We start from the raw sequence: 20777 nt of genomic DNA, 5'->3' as shown, positions 1-20777 counted from the left end.
ACTGTTGAGCTGCCACTCCAGTTAAAACTGTGGCCTGTTTTGGGTTTTGGACGCAGCACATCTGAGTGCAGGGTCAGTTTCTGATAGTGCTTAATCTTTGTCTTGTTGAACTGCAGCTTGTCTTCAGACTTCTGCAGCTGGTCCTTCATACTAACAAGCCATCAGACCCTACCCTCCTCCTTTACCTCTGGACAGTTAGCTGCCCTGTCCCTGGTGGTGTGGTCTTTGATCTGGGTCAAGACTCTTTTCTGTTCTGGTTCCTCTGTGGTGGAATGAACTCCCTACTGATGTCAGGACAGCACAGTCACTGAACATCTTGACCAACATCTGAAAACCATCTTTCACATGATACCAGAGCCCTGCCAGCACATTCTCACTCCAACCTCATCACATATTGACTTTTGGTCATGGACTTCCCACATCCACGTATGATGTGCAAGGAACCATTGGTGCATTCTGGGACACCATGTCAAGTTCAGCCTGCTACATGCATTGTCTTCTTTCAAAGTACACTTCTGTTTTCACAGAAAAGTTAACGTCTACATACAGTCTCTTTCAAAATTGCACTACGTTGGTACAACACTGCCAACAGACGTTTTTTTGTTCAACAAAAGCATGTGGTTAGGTTGAGGATAAAAGAACAGGGTTTTGGCTTAAGAATCTTAGGGGACCTGAACACCGCCCTTCCAGACCGCCCCTGTCAGACTTTCACCGCCTAAACTTTTGAACTTGTCCTGCTGCGTTTCCCCGATGCCACCAGTCACTGTTAAACTATAACGGCAACCGGTCATGTGTCATGTCGACGTTAAAAGCCTTTTTCTGTTGCTTTCTGACACTGAAAGTCACTGCCCAAGCGTCGGATTTTGACAACTTTGGAGTGAGACCGGGCTCACTCTGCACATTTTCTTATTGGAGCTTCCGGCCACTCCTGTTGGATTTCCAACTACGACTGCCTGGCAGATCATAATTGGGTCTGGATTACAAAACATAAGATGTCTTGATTGGGATCTATTTGAATGGACACTGTAAATAGTTTGCACTGTGAAACTGTTGCAATCCAGTGGGTGGTGGTGATGCAACAGTCTTAAACTCTACAGATTGAGAAAAAGAACAGGTCTGTTAACGTTTCAGAGTTTTCTTTATTTTTTTCTTTGGGGGTGATGATGGTCTCCAGAAGAGAGCTCGTGTTGACGGAGCAGTGAGCATGACGACTGACATGAGAGAATTCTTTTAGCATTAGGCCGCGGTTGTTGGGACAATGGTGGGAGGCTAAAGTTACATGATGGATTTTGTGTTTTGAGTGGAGATTGACTGAGTGGGATATGGACCGTGGAAGAGACTGTGTTGAGACTGTACTCGCTTCATGAGTGACTTTTGGATGACAGAAAGCGAGGCTTGGGGCATGGAGATGATGATGGAGACAAGACCAGTTAAACTGGGAAGCTGTCAGGTTCATTTAACATTTAATGTCAGCTTACTGTGCAGCAAAGACTTTTTGTCCTTTAACATCGATGCCATGTTCTTGTGACTGGTCAGTCTGAAGGGACACACAGCTGGGATCAGGTTCAGGTCCAGATCCAGGTTCTGGTTCAGGTCAAGGGGAGTCTGGTCTCTGATGGATCCTAGCACACAGAGAGGAAGAGCAGCAGGGAGGGAAATTTAGTTTTCAGTCTTCAGCCTCAGTATCAGCAGCTATCAACAGGAGAAGTAGAATCCTACAGGATGACAGCAGACTGACAGGAACACTGAGAGCAGCTGTAAACCTCACTGACCACCAGGGGGAGCTCACAATCCAAACCTCCACCCTGTGGACCTGCACACTGAGCCCTCCCACACTTCACTCATTCTGTCATGTGTTTAAATTCTCACTGTTAACACTGTGACACTGCTGAGTCCACAGGGTTAACATGAGGACTGCAGTTGTTGCCATGGATACAGCATGACATATGACAAACAGTTGAAGCTGTGATTAATATCAGAGTTTGTCTCCAACAGTTTTTGTATCAACAGTTTGTGCAACATGTGTTCAGTCTGCTGCTTCAGACACTTTAACAGAGACACATCATGTAACGTTCACTATATATACAACACAAATACATACATACAAAGACTAAAGTGTGAACACAATTCATATTATTCTGACATGAAACCGTGGGCTGATCGTCCTCACACTCACAGATGCTCTCATTTGTTTCTGTTGGATTCACTTTAAAAACTTTTGTCTCTGTGTAACCCCTGGTTAAAAACCCCAGAGTTAATACACACACAGCAGCAGATAACTATTGTTGCTATCATAAAAGTTTGTCATTTTAAGGATGTAAATTCTATAAAAGTTCATGTCATTTTAAGTATGTTGCTTTTCTATAGTTTGTCTGAAGGGTACACCCCTTAACACGAGGTGTGACAGACTAACCTGCATGTGTTTTGTTAATCTGCTTTAGATTAAGCGGCGTTCATAAGGTCGGAGGTTCCGAGGTCCCGACCATTAACTGGTTATATTGACACATTGTGGCTCTTTGAGTACATTTACAGGTTTATTATGAGTCAGTGTTGAGGTGAGAGAGCAGAGAAACAGGAAACAGAGAGTTGATGAACATGTTGAAGGTGAAACAGGATCAAATGTGATGTCAAGTGTTGAGTGTGATACCTTTTCATGTTGGTGATAACCTGCAGTCTCCTGATGAAGACAGACAGACAGACAGGTTCATCATTAGACTTTAAAGTGTTTGTTGTCAGATAAACTTTGTGCTGTGGAGTCTGGATCAAAGACAGGAGGTGGACACATGAATCAACAGAGACACATTAGAGACTGGAATCAATCAAAGGTCCACTTGCTCAGTTTCTTCTTATGGACGTCATCACTCTGCAGCTCTCTGCTGTCTGGACCAGGTCTGTGGACACAAAGAGTTTTCTGTTGTCCTCCGTCAGGATTCAGTCCTCTGTGTCTGCAGGCTGCTGTCACACTCAAACACTGTAATGAACCAACCTGCAGCGCCCAGTTCAAAGTTCAGCTGCTGCATCTATATGACTTTATATGATACATGTTAAAGTTTAACCCACAGCAGCAACACACACTGCAAATAAACCTGAGAACGAATAAAGCTCCCCATCACTGACAACATCAACACTCAATCGCTGATCTTATTTTACAAAAGAACATGTGGGATAAAAGAGACTTGGATTATACTGTAGGAGTTGTGAGAGAGTTTGTAAACAGATGTTTTGATATAGTTTGGAGCTGTTAAACACAGACCCCCATTACTTTAATTAAATTGAGAATATTTACTGCCTTTGTAAAATGCATCCATGCTGAACAGAGAATTAAAAAAAAAAAAAAGAAGTTTTCTTCACAAAGTCAATGCATGCACAAAGATTAATTGATATACAAATGGTAATTTTGTGGGTGAAGTATTTCTTCAAATATATTTTGACATGTAGGCAGTGAAAGCATTTTTGTGTTTAGAAAAGAAGTGGCACTGAAAAAACATTTGTGAAAATAGCTGATTATAAATGCATTCATAAAAGATGCAGTTTGTGGAATAACTTATATGAGGTAAAGACTTAAAAAAGAGGCTGGTTGTACAGTTTAGATATTTCAAGAATTCAGTCTGTATTTCTCCAGTAAGAGGTCTTTTCAGTGATTTTTACAGATTTCCAGGAAATGATGAAAGCTAAGATATGCAAAAGACGTTGGTGTGTTGTGAAAATATGATCGTTGATGACATGCCAGGAGCCCAAGACAGCTACAGTCAGTTAAGTCAGTTGTTTATGATGTTTGAGTGTATTTTTTAAATGAGACAACAGAGACAGGCAGGGCATGGGGACAGAGAGAGATGGACATGACATGACATGCAACAAAGGTCCGTGAAACATGTTCATAATAAAATGTCAGTAGGTATCAACAAGGCAGAGTGCACAACCCGCACACAAAAGATAATACAGATGGTTCATTCAGTGGATTCATCAGTCATGTGAGCTTCCTCATCCAAAATCAGAGGGCAGAGGTTCATTTAATGAGGAATGAAGCAGTGAGTACTGAAGACAGGCAACAAGTCCTAAACCAAGGTGTATTAATATTAAACATGACATAAAAAACAAAGTTTTCTTCACAGAATCAATGTAACATGGTAAATAATTGTATACAAATGATCATTTTGCAGGTGAAGTACTGCTTTAAATATAATTTTAACATGTAAGAAATCTAAGTATTTTTTAATGAAGCAGAGAATACAAAAAATAAGGAAATAGCTGACTATAAACACATTTATAAAAGATACAGTATGTGGAATAAAGTATATGAGGTAAAGAATTAAAAACGAAGGTGGCAGAACTATTTGGACATTTCAGTAATAGAGTCTGTATGTCTAGAAATGCCTATGAAAACTTTTTTTCCTCTTCTTGTCTTCTTCATTATTATTGTTTATTATTAATGGCATCATTATGATTATAATGATTATTATTATTGTTCTTTTTGTTATGCCTGTTGTTCTGAGCAAATATTGTCAGTTTGATGATGGGTTCCATTTTTTTTTTAGAGCTATTAGAGGTACCCCAGCTTTTTGGCAGAGAGCAAAGCATGACCTCTTAGCTTATGTCTGTCAGCTTGGTGTCCCTTTGTAGTTCTCTTCGTTTCCTTCTGCAGTTTTGTGTTGGACAAGTCTTCTCCTTAGCATTTTGAAACAGGAAGAAGAAATACAGACAGTTGACGATTTAGACTGGGCAGACAGATGTGAACTGTTGCACCGTTGTATTGTCACTGCAGTAAAGATGTTTGATTTTAGATGGTATTGTTTTTGAGGGAAGTACTCATGTTTCCATCACAAGAAAAATCTTGGACTACTTTTATTCTGTGGAATTTCAACAATGTGGTTTACCTTATGTTCATTGCTTGTTTTGGATAGCACCACAAATTCATAAAAAACACAGATGAAGAGGTAACTCATTTTATTGATCAATGAGTGACATGCGATTTACCATCACAAGATGAGCGTGTTAAGACATTATTTTGAAAGACATTCCAAAACATGCAAGGAAAAAAAAAAGAAAGACAGGAGAAACAGTTTGACAGTTTACATTTCCCAGGCCACCCTCCACTTCTATATTTATATGTCACAGCAGTGAGAAGGAATGTAAATAAAAAGGGCAGAGTGTAGCTGATAAAATGCAAGGTGAGAAGGTAGTTAAGATTATGAAAGCCATTACACTGGCTATTCAAATCAAAATCAAATCAAGTTTATTTATATAGCACATTTAAAAACAACCGCAGTTGACCAAAGTGCTATTCATAAAAAAGAATGACACACAAATATATAGCAATATAAAATGTATGCAAATAAAGACTGAATAAAACCAGTAATAACAATTACGAACGTAAAAAAGATTATGAAATACTAAAATTATATTATTATTATTATTATTATTATTATATTATGCTATATTATATTATAAAATACTTAAAATGACTACAGACAACCGAAGGCCATTGAAAACGTCTACATTTTAAAATTTGTCTTAAAACTGTCAATGATGGGGGAGTATTTAATTGAGAGTGGGAGGCTATTCCAAAGCTTTGCAGCAGCTACCGCAAAGGCCCAATCTCCCTTACCCACCAGCCTCAATCAGGGGACAGTTAAAAGACAATGTTCCCAGGATCTTTTAGGTCAGGACTGTTGAATAAGAATAATACTTACAGTAGTGTGGAGGAATTATTTGCTAGTTTAAGAAAAGATCAAGCCACTTTTAAGGCTGTATATAAACTTATTGGCAGAAATACACACATTGTATGAAGCCACATTGATGAAATTTGGATTAATCAATGCAGCAAGCCACTTAAAAACTGTGGAATGCAAACACTGACATTTAGTGTGTGGTTAATGCATATGTATGAGTAATATTTTATACATTTCTAAAGCAGAAAAGGAAATGGAATTATGTTTCCTGTTGACTGATTTGCTGCAAGGGACAAAACAGCAAACTGCGCAATGTCAGAGTCACATTTTCTTACATAACTCTGTCTATTCTATTTATAATGATTTGTGTAAGGAAAACAGATTGCAAATAGTCTTAGAAATGATTGAATGAATAAATATGCAGATTGTGCAGCAGCTTGAACTGACTGTGTGTTAAAGTTTAACACACAGCAGCAGCCACTCTGATACCACAAACAAAATAGTCATACAGTGGTTGACAGACATAAAGACAAAAACATTAGACTGAAGGCAGCATGAAAACTGAAAACAACATAGAATGATTTCATTTACATGTCCAAAAAGGAGTGGGAGGAAGTACAAACTTATTTATTCCCACCCCTTCTTCATATATTAATAATAGTCAGTTATGTAGCTCCCCATCAGTATAAAGCTGTACAATAATTAATTCTCCTAGACCTATTCTAATTCTAATATATTAAATCAATTACCAATAATATTTGTCTTCCAGCACGATATAAATAATTAGAAAATATAAATTTATATATCTATACCTTATTCAAAAAATAATCTCATCTTTATATCCTTATCCAATCATGACAGATATGTTTGCTTTGTCAAACTTTGTATATATATACACAAATTATGTATGTACACACACTCAAACGTACATAAACAAAACTGATGGTAAATAAATAAATGAGTAAATACCTGCTGATAGTCAAAGACCTTCTTCATTCTTGTACCTCCTGAAAATCATCTTTTTAAACTGCTTTATGTTTCAACATTTCTTGAGCTCCACATTCAAACGCTGTCATAGTTTCACTCCACAGATAGAAATACAAAAACTTTTTCTTGTAGTCTTGTCCTGAACTTTAAATTTCCCCTGAAGTTATAACCCCCCTGCCTTTCAATTAATAATTTTTGAATATTTCCTGGTAGTAAATTGTTGTTTTGTTTTAAATATTAGCATAGTATAACAACAAAGAATATTATTCTGACATGAAACCGTCGGCTGATCGTCCTCACACTCACAGATGCTCTCATTTGTTTCTGTTGGATTCACTTTGAAAACTTTTGTCTCTGTGACTGCAGATAACACACAAATCCAGATTATCAGAGTTCAAAGCTCAGATCATGTAAAATAACTACAGTGGTCCTTCCTTCATAGACTGGTTATTTCATCATAATAAAACATTGTTATTGAGTTGATTCAGTTATTAATTAACAGAGTAGAAATGATCCTCTGATCTATGAGAGCACTTTGACCAACAGAGGCCTCAATAAACATGAAATATGAGCCTTCATAAAATAATTCAAGTATCAGAGTCCAAACTTACTTGTGCTGTCTGTAATTCCACAAAGTATCAGTCTTGTTTTGTTCAGGTTTAATGATCATTTATTTCTGTCAAACCATATTTTTAATTTACTCAGTTCTGAATTGATCACCTGCGTTAAAATTTGCAATTCACTGCTAGAACAAAAAATATTTGTATCATCAGCAAATAACACCAGTTTTAATACTTTTGATATGCTGCATAAATCACTGATATAAAGAACAAATAATTTAGGGCCCAACACTGACCCCTGGGGGACACCACAAGTATTGTCCAAACATGTTGAACACTGATCACCCAGCTTCACAAACTGCCTTCTGTTAGACAAATAACTCCTCACCCAGTCCAACACTTTACCCCTGATGCCATAGCGTTCTAGTTTATTGAGTAATATATCATGGTTTATTGTGTCAAAAGCCTTTTTATGTCTATGAATATTCCAACTGTATACAGTTTATGGTCCAGTGAATCTGTGATTTCCTCAGCTGAATCTATTAATGCCAGTGATGTTGCTGTTTGATCTGAATCCATATTGACTTTCAGTGAGTCATTTGTGTTTGTCTATGAATTTTTACAGCCGGTTATTGAAAAGCTTTTCTAGAATTTTGGAGACTTGAGGTCGTAATGAAACAGGTCTGTAGTTTGTGAAGTGGTGTTTGTTCCCAGATTTATACAGAGCTATGACTTTTGCTGTTTTCATGTTGTCTGGAAATGTAGCGGTCTGAAATGATAAATTACAGATATACATTAATGGTTTTGATATTCCCTCAATGAACCTTTTCACAACAGTCATATTAATGTTATCCCAATCAGTAGATGTCTTATTTGGACATTTAGCAACAATATCTAAAATGTCTTTCTCATCCACTGCTGTGAGGAACATTGAACTCAGATTTCTATCAATGAAATGATCATTCTGCTCCTCAGATGTTCCTGGATCAGGGATTTGTTTTGCAAGATCAGGTCCAGCACTTACAAAGAATTTATTGAAACCATTAACCACTTAATTCATATTATACTTTTCAGTGTAATCAATTATCAAATATTTAGAGTAATCTACTTGTCCAGATCCATTTTTATTAGTGTTCAATATTTTCCATATACCTTTAATGTTATTCTTGTTATCATCTAATAGTTTGTTATAATATTCTTTCCTAGTTATTCTTATAATATTAGTGAACTTGTTTTTATATTTTTTTATTTATTTTCTGCCTCCTCAGTTCTCTGTCTCATGAATTCTCTATAAAGTGTGTTTTTCTTTTTGCAGGCATTTTGTAACCCCTTTGTGATCCAAGGACGATCTGCATATTTTAGTCTCCTAGTGATGATTTTTATAGGACAGTTTTTATCCTATAATCTTCTAAATATTCTGAAGAATTCCTCATATGCACAATTTTGTTTTGTCGTCAGGTTGATTCATCTTGTAGCTGCTGTCAAATACTGTAAAAATTGACAAATGGTCACTGATATCACTGATTAATAGTCCACTTATTGTGTTGTTCATCATGTCAGTTGTGAATATATTGTTGATTAGCGTGGCACAGTGGGAAGTTATCCAGGTGGGTCTGGTGATTTTTGGATATAAGTTCATACTGTTTATTGTATGAATGAAATCATCGGTCATTTTGTGTTTATTTGTATGAAGCAGGTCGATATTGAAGTCTCCACAGATGAAAATGGTTTTATGACTTTTTTTGCAAACATTTCCTCCATCCAGTCCATGAACAGTTCAATACTGGAACCTGGTGTCCTGTATATGCAGCTAATAATTACAGATTTATTTTTCTCTTTGTATATTTCAAGTGATTTGCATTCAAGCGTGGTGTTAACGACAGCTGACATATTGTCCAACACCCTGAAGTTCAGATTTCTGTCCACATAGATTGCAACTCCCCTCCACCTTTATTCTGCCGATCCATGTGCATAAACTCAAACCCCTCCAGCTCAAAGTCCACCCCTTTTTCCATGTTGATCCATGTTTCAGATATTGCAATGATGTTGAATAAGTGTGTAAACCGACTCAGGTAATCCTTGATGTTTGTAACATTTGCATACAGACTCCTGCTGTTAATGTGTATGATTGATCATCTACCATCTTTATTGATGCAGTTATATTGTTCATCAGTGTAATAGCAGCAGTTATTATTGATGGAGTTGAAGAAGTAGTTATCCATATCCAGTAAATTGTGATCAGTGTATTGAAATGTTTGCAGTTCCAGTTTGTCATGTTCACTGATCCTCTGAGTTGTGCTACTATTGCCTCCAGATGTGGATGAGTGAATTCTTTCAGTGTGTGTCATGGTTGTGTGTAAAGAGGTTTGTTACCTTCCAGTCCAGCTCATGTTGATCATCAGTATTTGTCCAGCTCCTCCATACTTCTTACCATCAACACGTTGGCCTCCTTTGGTGTCCCGTTAAGCTTGATGAATATTTTGCAGTTTGTGGTCCAGGTGTGTTTAATTGAACTGCAGTTTACACACTTGTATGGCTGCTCTTAAAAAGACATACTTTTTGACTTTTATGTTCCTAGTTACATTTGTTTTTGTGCTATTCTTTGTATTGTGTTCTTCAAATCACATCAAGTCCATGTCACGTATATATCCCGGTATCACAAATCACAATTTGTGTCAGGGGACTTTACAATCTGTACGACATACGAAACCTTCTGTCCTCAGACCCTCACAGCAGATAAGGACGCTCCCCCAAAAACCCCTTTAAGGCCCTGATCACACACAAAGTGTTTTGCAGATTGCAAAATTGAAGGCGCACCACACTGCCTTTTTTTAATTGTATGCTACTTAGTTTATTTTATTGTATGTATCCTGCAGTAATCAGTGTGTAGCTGCTGCCATGTTGAGGCAGAGGGTACTGTCTGTAGCTCTGGTTGAGGGTGAGAGGCTGTCAGCAGATAAACAGAGATCTGTGTGGGTACATGAGACCCTAAAAAAGAGGCTGGATCATGGGGAGTACCACCAGTTGGTCCAGGAGCTTCTCCTCCATCATGGACGTTTACAGGCAGATTTTAGGATGACTCAGGGGCAGTTTGACAACCTGCTGTCTATCATCAGGCCGTATAGCTCTGGGTATCCAGCAACCACTACCACCAGTTTCTCCTCCATTGTTTACCAACTGTAAACTTGTTGTCGTGACCACCACAGAAGGCCCGCCTCTCAAATCATCCCATTGGACAATGGGGAAAAAGATGATGAAAAAAGATTCCTTATGTCAGTTTGTAGAAATTAAAATAATAATAATAATAATGAAAATAATATTCTCTTTGAGGTATAGCAGAACACGTTGCCACATTCAGTGATAGTTCAATGTTAGAAATTAAAGTTAAAAAGTCAGGACCCTTTCTGCAGGTGGATCCTCCCACTCAATTCATATAATTTGGAAATAATTTGATGAAGATCAGGGGGGAGCAATGCTTCACTGTGCAGATTGAAAAGTGCTCAATGAAACATTAAATAAGTGCTAATATGTGACGTCCACACAAGTCACAGAGTCACAGTATAGTGTGTCAAAAAGACTCAAAATATTGTTAAAACAAGTTCGTAATAAACCATGTTGAAACACCTGTTAAAAAGTCACACTACAGTGTGTCAGAACAACTCACAGTATAGTATGTTTAAAGCAAAAAAAGGCAGAGCTGTGCATGTTTGGACGGTGGTTCCTGTTTGCAGACAAAAGAGAAGAGGAAGATATAAAATGCAAAAAGGGACTGAAGGTGTAAAAAAGGCCCAGAAATATGACATCATAGCCACAGAGCATTGTGGGACTTTTTCTAGCAGGAAGACGCACAGGTATTTCTGGACTCCTAACTGCACTCTGTCTCATCAATCTGTGGACTTTATTTGTCTTCATGTGCGTCCATGATAAAGTAAGTGCAGAATGATTATTCCTCTGTCACAGTTTGGTTGAAGTGAAATGTGCCTTTCACTGCATTTTGCTATTTATGTACAATGTGTGCTGTGTTGCCGTTTTTAATGCTGATTGTAAAAGCAATTTCTCCCCAAATCTCCTTTGTATAATTGTAGGAATAAGTGATATGAGTGTCTGCATGTTTTTAGTTTCCCTGTTGTTGGTTTGCTCCTTTCGGGAGACTCATTGTTTCATTGATTCTGGGTTCATTTAGAGTGTGTTTTTGAAGGTGGCTGCGCTACAGGTGTGTGCCAAGTCATGGTGGATTCCGCCACTACAGGGCGCTTTACCAATATAACAGGGTTAACAAGGGGAGTTTGATTGACTTGACAGTTGAATATTCATTGGTGCTGTCTCACAGCCTGAACTGCTGCCTGTTGCATTGAAATATTATGTTGGTGTGTCTGTTTGATTTTGGCAACCTTTCTAAATGTTTCAACCTTTGTTGTTCAGGTTGAATTGAGTAAGATAGTTCATTGACTTCTAAATATGTATTAGGCCAGGAGCCAGGTCCAGCCCTCATGATGTTTTCTGCCACCTTTGTTTCATCATTACTTCCTGTTAGCCTGTATATACACTGGGCCATCATAAGTTGATAACCAGCACCCCCAGCTCGGGGCCGTTTGGTCTCAGGGGGCCTAAAACCCCTTTTTGGGACATGCTTAATAATAATAATAATAATAATAATAATGATAATAAATTTTATTTGTATTGCACTTTACATTTTAGCAATCTCAAAGTGCTACAGAGCAGATAACAAACAAAACAAACAAACAAACCAAAAAACAAAAAAGCAATTGAAACAGTTAGAATTAATACAATTTAAAAGAATTATTAAAAATGATCAGAAACGATAAATAGTTAAAAGGAGAACCTATAAAAGACATTTAGTAGAATGCTTTTGTGAAAAGATAGGTTTTTAGGTCTCGTTTAAAAACATCAGTAGTCTGTGGGGCCCTGAGGTGGTCAGGGAGGGCGTTCCACAGCCTCGGAGCAGCAGAGGAAAAGGCCCCGTCACCCGTGGTGCGGAGCTTGGTTCTGGGGGCTTGGAGGGTGTTTGTGGTTGCAGAACGGAAGGTGCGTGAGGAGGTCTGGGGGGGTGAGGAGTTCCTTGAGGTAAAGGGGTGCATGTCCGTGAATGCACTGGTGGGTGAGGAGGGAGACCTTGTACTCAATTCTGAGTGGGACAGGGAGCCAGTGAAGCGATTTCAGGATGGGGGTGATGTGATTGTGTTTGCGCACCCTCATCAGGATCCTGGCAGCGCTGTTCTGAATGTACTGCAGTCTCTGTATGCTCTTGCCAGAGATCCCGATGAGGAGTGCATTACAGTAGTCAAGCCTGGAGGAGACAAAGGCTTCTGGTGAAATGATGTAAATGCAAATATTAGGGCACTACGACGACATGAATAGTCATACAAGTATGAAATTTGGCAGGAAGTGTCCTGACACAAAGGGGAAAGTAGCAAAATAAGATACTGGGGCTTGCTGCCATTTTATTTCAACATATCACACAACATCCCAAAGAAAAAAAAGTATTATTAACTTATTGGAAAATTAGTTTTACTTCTTGGAAATATATCCCTTAAATTCTCTGCTTTCATTTTCTATGTACAGAAGCACAGGTTCACAAATGTAGTGAAAGTTCCTTGTTGTGGATGAGCGCCCTGTGCATCGCTGTGTCTTCATCTGTAGAGAATGTAAAACACTGTCAAAATCACTTTTAAAAGTTATAATACAGTTAGCTAAAAAAAAAAAAAAGAGTAATACTCTAAATGAGTGTTCTGTGGGGCAGTGGCACAAGAGGCTTGAGTGTAAAATGTACTTAAATTATAAATTATTTTTCATTAAAACCATTGTTTGGCTAATTAAAAATAATAATTTTTAAAAATGGTGTTGAAAGCCTGTTAAAAAAAACTTTAAAATATTTCCTCATCAAGGCAGCAATCCAACTACTGAGTAAAGTTAAAATGACAGTCCTGAGATAAATATCTTCAACATAGTTAAAATTGTTTTATCAAACAATTATTCTGTGGACAATTGTGAAGTTCACCTGTGTTATGAAGATATATACACTGTTCTAAAAACTGAAGCGAACACTCAATGGTCACAGTCTAACAGGAAGTCAGTTAAACTTCAGGGATATCAATGTGTCCATTCAGGAAGCACAAGTGATTGTGAATCAGTTTCAGCTGCTTTGGTGCAAATCAAAGTGACAACAGGTGCAATGGAGAGACAAAAGCAAGACAACCCCCAAAAAGGGAATGGTTTTACATGTGGTGTCCACAGACAGTTGCTCTCTCCTTATCCTTCCTGACTGATTCTTCTCTAGTTTGGTCTTCTGCTAGTGTCCTTGGCACTACTGGTAGCATGAGGCCGTACCTGCAGCCCAGTCAGGTTGATACCAGATACCAGGAGACCGGCCGTTACACCAGGAGAGCTGGACAGGGCCGTAGAAGGGCATCAACCCAGCAGCAGGACCGCTATCTGCTCCTTTGTGTGAGGAGGAACAGGAGGAGCACTGTCAGAGCCCGACAACATGACCTCCAGCAGGCTACCGGTGTGCATGTTTCTGACCACACTGTCAGAAACAGACTCCATGAGGGTGGCATGAGGGCCCCACGTCCTCTAGTGGGACCTGTGCTCACAGCCCAGCACCGTGCAGCTCCATCATTCACCAGAGAACACCAGAACTGGCAGGTCCACCATTGGCGCCCCGTTCTCTTCAAAGATGAGAGCAGGTTCACACTGAGCACATGTGACAGGCGTGAAAGAGTCTGGAGACACCGTGGTGAACGTTATGCTGCCTGTGACATTTGTAGGGTTTGCACAGACCTCCATGTCATAGCCAACGGTACCCTGACTGCTGTTAGGTACCAGGAGGAAATCCTCAGAGTTATTGTCAGACCTTATGCTGGTGCAGAGGGCCCTGGGTTCCTCCTGGTGCAGTGGGCCCTGGAATCCTCCTGGTGCATTGGGCCCTGGGTTTGTCCTGGTGCAGTGGGCCCTGGTTGCTCCTGGTGCAGCGGGCCCTGGGTTTCTCCTGGTGCAGTGGGCCCTGGGTTCCTCCTGGTGCAGCGGGCCCTGGTTACTCCCTGGTGCAGGACCCGGACTCATGTGTAAGCAGTTCCTGGAAGATGAAGGCATTGATGCTATTGACTGGCTCTCTCGTTCTCCTGACGTAAATCCAACTGAGCACTTATGGGACGTTATGTATCGGTGCATCTGACGCTGCCAAGTACCACCACAGACTGTCCAGGAGCTCACTGATGCCCTGATCCAGGTCTGGGAGGAGATCCCCCAGGACACCATCCACTGACTCATCAGGAGCCCAGATGTTGTCAGGAGGTCATACAGGCAGGCGGGGGCCGTACACACCACTGAGTCACATGATGAGTTGATGATGATGTTTTACTTTGATCTTCAGTGTGATTTTGAATCCAGCCCACAGTGGGTTGATGATTTTGGTTCCCGCTGACTGTTGTTACGTCATTTTGTTCTCAACAAGTCCTGTACAGACTGAACTATCTGTTCAGCAGTGAGAAAGTTTCTCTAACAGGAGGAGACTCTCCCTCCTACAGAGAACACAGAGACACTGAGGAACCAGGTGACCAGAGCCCAAACCCAGGATAAAGAGGTTCAGTGAATGTGGTGTTGAAGGTGTGGAGGTGGATCAGTGTGTCAGAGGAGACTCTGAAGAAGGACAGAGTGCCAGCAGGACAGTCCACATACACTGCTACTCTACCAGAGGAGGAGGAGGAGGGGAAGGAGAATGTTCCTCTGCTTTTGTGCCAGACATAGTAACGACCATCAGAGCAGATCAGACTCCAGGACTGATCATTCCTTCCAAACCCACAGTCATCACTGTCTCCTCTCCTCCTGATTCCTCTGTAACTCACTGATATAGAAACCCTTCCTCTCCACTCGACCTCCCAGTAACAGCGACCAGTCAGACCAGTTCTACACAGCAGCTGAGTCCAGTGGTCAAACCTGTGTGGATGATCAGGATATGACTGATCCTCCTCCACATATGTCACCTCCCTGTTGTTGTCAGACAGTTTGAGGTCTCTGTGTACTGTGTTTGTGTCGATTGTGAGTTCACAGGAATCTGATGGAGAGAAGAAGACACAATACAGCTGCAGTTATTCATCTATCATCACTCTGATGATGACATCAGAGATTTGAATGAGTGATGTCACAGTTTGAAGATCAAATGAAAAACACACTTACACTTCCTCAGACCTGGTCTCAACCATCGGACTCCAGCAGGCTCCACCCTGAAAGGAGGAGGGGGGTCAGAGCAGCACTTCCTCTTTCACCATGGAAACATGGACATTACATCACTCTCATACACACAGCTTTGTTATTGTCTCCACATGGACTGACATGTTCATCACTTATTATTAATCAGCTGATATTGTTTTAGTTCAGTGTACCTGAGCAGGTGGTGTTTCAACAGTTTACTGTGGGTTCATCACCACCACACAACACTTGACCATTACAGTCAGCTGATCCATTGTCAATATACAAGTATTGATTATTGGAGCTTTGAAACCACCTGTTTTACTCCTGATGAGTGACCTCCTTTGTTTGTGTCATAATGACTGTTGTCTGTCACAAGTAAAGGAGACACAACCTCTGATGGAGGAGGTCGGGGTGGATGGTTGGATGGGTTAGGGTTGCTGTTCACATCCTGTCTCCTAGCAACAGTCAGCACTGGTTTTTATCATCTGTAATCTGGATATCAAATATTCCAGTCAAAGTCCATCTGCAGCCACAGTGCACTGCCTGTTTCCCCATAATGTTGGTCCAGTTCTAAATAAAGCTCTTTGGTCTCTGACACACCACGTCCACAATCAGCTGTTAGTTCTTCACTGAGCGTCTGTGGCTGACTGTCACCTTTAGTTTCTGTGGTGAGTCCCACTACAAGTCCACTCTTATCAGCCAGGGAACTCTCTGTCAGTGCAAAACAAACCAAATCCAGGTGAAGCTAAACTCCTTTTAAATCAGGAAACATTCCCATTATGATGACACCCACTGGTGGCAGATGATGAAGACCAAAACATCCCCCACTATTGTTTCATATGAGCCCACAAACCTGCAGCATGACCACATTGACACACGTCAACCCACCATGAACCTCCAACGTGTCAGGATACACCACTGTCCTATTATCCCATGTTGAAACAAGACAAGGCTCCAGAAACATTTCATCACCTTCCCTCCCTGTTTTGGCCCATCCTGGCTACTGTTCCCTGACTACTTGTGTCTGTATTGATGGTCTGATGTGGGACACAAACAGTTTGATGAGTCAGTGTTTATCAGCTGTGGTTGTTTGAGGTCAGCTTGGTGTGTCAGGGTCATATGAGCCAGGCTGACAGTGTGACAGAGACAAAGTTTCCAGCTCTACCTCCTCTATCAGACTGAGTGTGTGTGGCTGCAGCAGGCCTCTTCATACCTGAGAGTGTCCAGTCTCCAGTGTGGATCCTTCAGTCCAGCCGACAGCAGCTTCACCCCTGAGTCTCCTGGATGATTGTAGCTCAGGTCCAGCTCTCTCAGATGGGAGGGGTTGGAGCTCAGAGCTGAGGCCAGAGAAGCACAGCCTTCCTCTGTGATCAGACAGCCTGACACACTGCAAACACACAAAACAACACACATGTCACATAATGTGAGGGTGGGTACCACAGTACTGCCATACTGTCGCCTACTGTGGGGTTACATCAACATTATTACTGACTTTGTTCTAGTCCCAACCAAACATATTGTCACCAACTATCTGAGATATTTCAAGTTCCAACAACAGAGAAAAAAAACAAGATAAAACATGTTGATGGAAAGAGACTGAAACACAAAACACAACTGGTTTGAAATCATATCAGCAGAGACAATCCTGTGATGGTTATGAGTTTATCAACTAATGTAAATCAGGATTTAAGTGGCCATCAGTTGAACATGTTGATGAATCCTGACCTGAGAGTTTCCAGTGTACAGTGTGAACTCTTCAGTCCATCAGACAGAAGCTTCACTCCTGAATCCTCCAGGTGGTTGTTACTCAGGTCCAGGTGTCTCATACTGGAGGACTGGGAGCTGAGAACTGAGGACAGAGCTTCACAGCTTCTCTCTGAGAGGTCACAGCCACTCAGCCTACAGAGACAACAATCAACAAGAAGGAAAATATCTGTGTTCAAATGTAATCCTCTTTGATTAATGAGTCTGGACTAAAGTCAAATCTAAAGGAACAAAGATCTCAGTTAGTACTTTAGCTCACAGGAAACTAACAGACCTGCATTTTAACACTGAGTCAATAACAAGAACACTTTAAATTTGTTCAGTAAAACATGACATGATATGAAAGCATAATGGTCTTTTCTATATCAGCCAGAGTTCATATCTGTATGTTGTTCAGTAGGTGGAATTGAAGCAGAAAAGAGTTTCTGAACTGTGAAGTTTCAAATCCTGATTGAACATTTGTCAGATTCAGAAATGCTGACATGAGAGAGAATGTTTAAACTGTATGGAGTTTAGAGAAATATGTGAAATCATTTCAGATGGTCTGCAGCTTGATCTGACCTGAGAGTTTCCAGTGTACAGTGTGAACTCTTCAGTCCATCAGACAGAAGCTTCACTGCTGAATCCTTCAGGTGGTTGTTACTTAGGTCCAGGTGTCTCAGACTGGAGGACTGGGAGCTGAGAACTGAGGACAGAGCTTCACAGCTTCTCTCTGAGAGGTTACAACCACTCAGCCTACAGAGACAACAATCAACAAGAAGGAAAAAAACTAATCTGTGTTAAAATGTAATCTCACTATATAATGATGAAAACCCTGTGTGTGTGTGTGTGTGTCTGTTCCACGTTTTTCTCCTCACTGACTTGGTCAATCCATGTGAAATTTGGCACAGTGGTAGAGGGTCATGGGAGGATGCCAATGAAGCAATATTACATCAATTGGCCAAAGGGGGGCGCTATAGCAACCCATTGAAATGTCAAACTTTGAATGGGCATATCTCATGCCCCGTATGTCGTAGAGACATGAAACTTTGCACAGAGATGCCTCTCCTCACGAGGAACACATTTGCCTCCACAACCCATAACTTCCGCTTAGATTTTGCGCCATTTTGAATGTTTTGAAAAACACTTCAAATGGATCTCTTCCTAGGAAGTTTGAGCGATCTGCATGAAACTGGGTGAACATAATCTAGGGACCAATATCTAAAGTTCCCTCTTGGCAAAAGTTGGAAAACTTCCTAAAACTGAGCTTCTATAAGGCAATGAATATTGCGGAGGGCGTGGCTCATCACATAAAGGTGTAGAACATCTCAAGGGTTTCACCCATCACCACGCAACTTTGTAGGCATATGACCACACATAATCTGAGGGGACCCCTCCATTATTGAGCCCATCAAACAAAATGGGGGCGCTAGAGAGCTCATTTCTTATCTAGGCCTAACCGCCATATGGATTTTTACTAAACTTGGTAGATATGTAGAACAGGACGCCTCAAGGTGACTGGACCGCACCTTTCCCATTTGAACTACCAGGGGTCCATGTCATTGGTTCGACAGCCCATTGGTTCGACATCCCATTAGCTCACGGCTTATGTGTTTGTCACTTTCTTTTTCATTTTAGCCCACACCATGATCTTTTCCTGACCCTAAGCAAGTGGTTTTTGTGCCTAAACCTAACCAGACCTTGACCACAGGGCATCATGAGGATTTCGGAACGGACTTCGGAACAATGAGTTTAATATGGTCGGAACAATGGGATGTTGAACCAATGGGCTGTCGGACCAATGGGCAGTTCCCAACTACCAGTGCGCCCCACTTTTAAGTCAAAACAACATATAAACACTTTAACTATCTGCCTTTCAACGTGCTACCTCAACTACTAATGTACAGTTTTAGCACACTAACTATCCCACTATTGGCAATGGTACTACTGTACTTTCAATAAAGCAATCGTAAATGCTGTGTTCGGGTTAATGGATGTCTCACAGATTGGTTCCCAGTTGATATTGGAGTTAAAAAAGGTGCATTTTATCTCCTATTCTTTTTGCCATATAAACTATTTGTCTGTAGCAATTGAGGCCTTAGGCAAAGGTGTTTCTATTGATGATAAAAAAATATCCATACTGTTATGCGCAGATGACATTGTTTTGATTTCTGAAACTGCGGAGGAGCTTCAGGAGATGCTCAATCTCGTCCATAGCTGGTTTCAGGACTGGAAATTGAACGTAAATCCTGATAAACCCAAAGTGGTGCATTTTAGAAATCCATCAATGCCCCTGTCTGAGTTTAGTTTCTTTTGTGGCTTGTTTTCTTTGGAAACAGCTAAAGAGTATAAATACCTGGGTTTGATGTTAACAGAATTTCTAGATTATAATGAAACTGTCAAGCATTTAGCAATCTATGCGAATAGAGCTCTAGGTGCAATCATAGCCAAATGTAGATGTATGGGTGGTTTTCCTTTTAAATGTTACACTAAATTGTTTGATTCCCTGGTCCTGCCTATTTTGACCTATGTTGCTGCTGTCTGGGGTTACAAAAGTTATTCTTCTGTTAATGCTGTGTTTAATTGGGCATGTAGATTTTATTTAGGTGTGGGTAAATACACCCCAAATGCTGCAATACAGGGTGATATGGGTTGGAAAACTCCATGGCAACACCAATGGTCCTGTATCTTTAAAAACTGGCAGAGACTCTGTGGTATGCCTGACAGCCAATTATGTAAACGTGTTTTTCAGCGGGCGGCTCATGTGACAAATGCAAAAAATTATGCGCACACGATAAAAAATCTTTTTAGTTCTATGAATTTATCTCACCTTGCTCGTACAGATATAGTTTACACAAGTAACGACCTTAAATATTTTGATATGGCAGTGTCAAAGGCAGACGAGGAATCATGGCTACAGTTAATATATAATCCAGAAGGGAACAAACTACACACTTACTGCCTATTTAAGGACACATTTGAGACAGAGCCCTGTGTACAAAATATATTATCAAGACAGAAGTGCCTTTGCTAAATTCAGATGTGGAGTTGCTACTTTAGCAATAGAAAGTGGTAGATATACGAACACCCCAGTGGATAGACGCTACTGTACTTTATGTAATAATGGCTTCATTGAATCAGAAGCCCATGTTCTTTTACACTGTGACATTTATGTGGACATTTGCGCTGAACTATTTAGTACACTTTCTAAGTATATTGTTAATTTTAATTTTTTTAAATTTAATTTTATTTACTTTATTAATCCCCTGAGGGGAAATTCAGTGTTTTCACTCTTGCTTGTCAATTACACACAGGTCTGAAAGACACACACATGCACAAAGTGGAGAGATGTCAGAGTGAGGGGGCTGCCCTTGGTCAGGCGCCCCGAGTGGTTGGGGGGTTCGGTGCCTTGCTCAGGGGCACCTCTGCAGTGCCCAGGAGGTGAACTGGCACCTCTCCAGCTACCAGTCCACGCTCCATATTTTTGTCCGGACGGGGACTCGACAGGCGACCCTCCGGTTCCCAACCCAAGTCCCTATGGACTGAGCTACTGCCGTTGATGATCTTGATGATACAAATAAACTGTGTGTAATTTTAGCTGGTAAAT

General features: G+C 40.5%; 1 pseudogene; it reads right to left on the bottom strand.

The window, feature by feature from the left end:
• Positions 1-20777, bottom strand: part of LOC125903537 (NACHT, LRR and PYD domains-containing protein 12-like) — an 80482-nt pseudogene that overhangs the window by 10421 nt on the left and 49284 nt on the right.

This window comes from Epinephelus fuscoguttatus, linkage group LG16 (assembly GCF_011397635.1).
Source record: "Epinephelus fuscoguttatus linkage group LG16, E.fuscoguttatus.final_Chr_v1".
Classification (NCBI taxonomy): domain Eukaryota; kingdom Metazoa; phylum Chordata; class Actinopteri; order Perciformes; family Serranidae; genus Epinephelus; species Epinephelus fuscoguttatus.
Note: the sequence above shows the minus strand (reverse complement) of the source record. Positions and strands in the feature narration are given on the sequence as shown.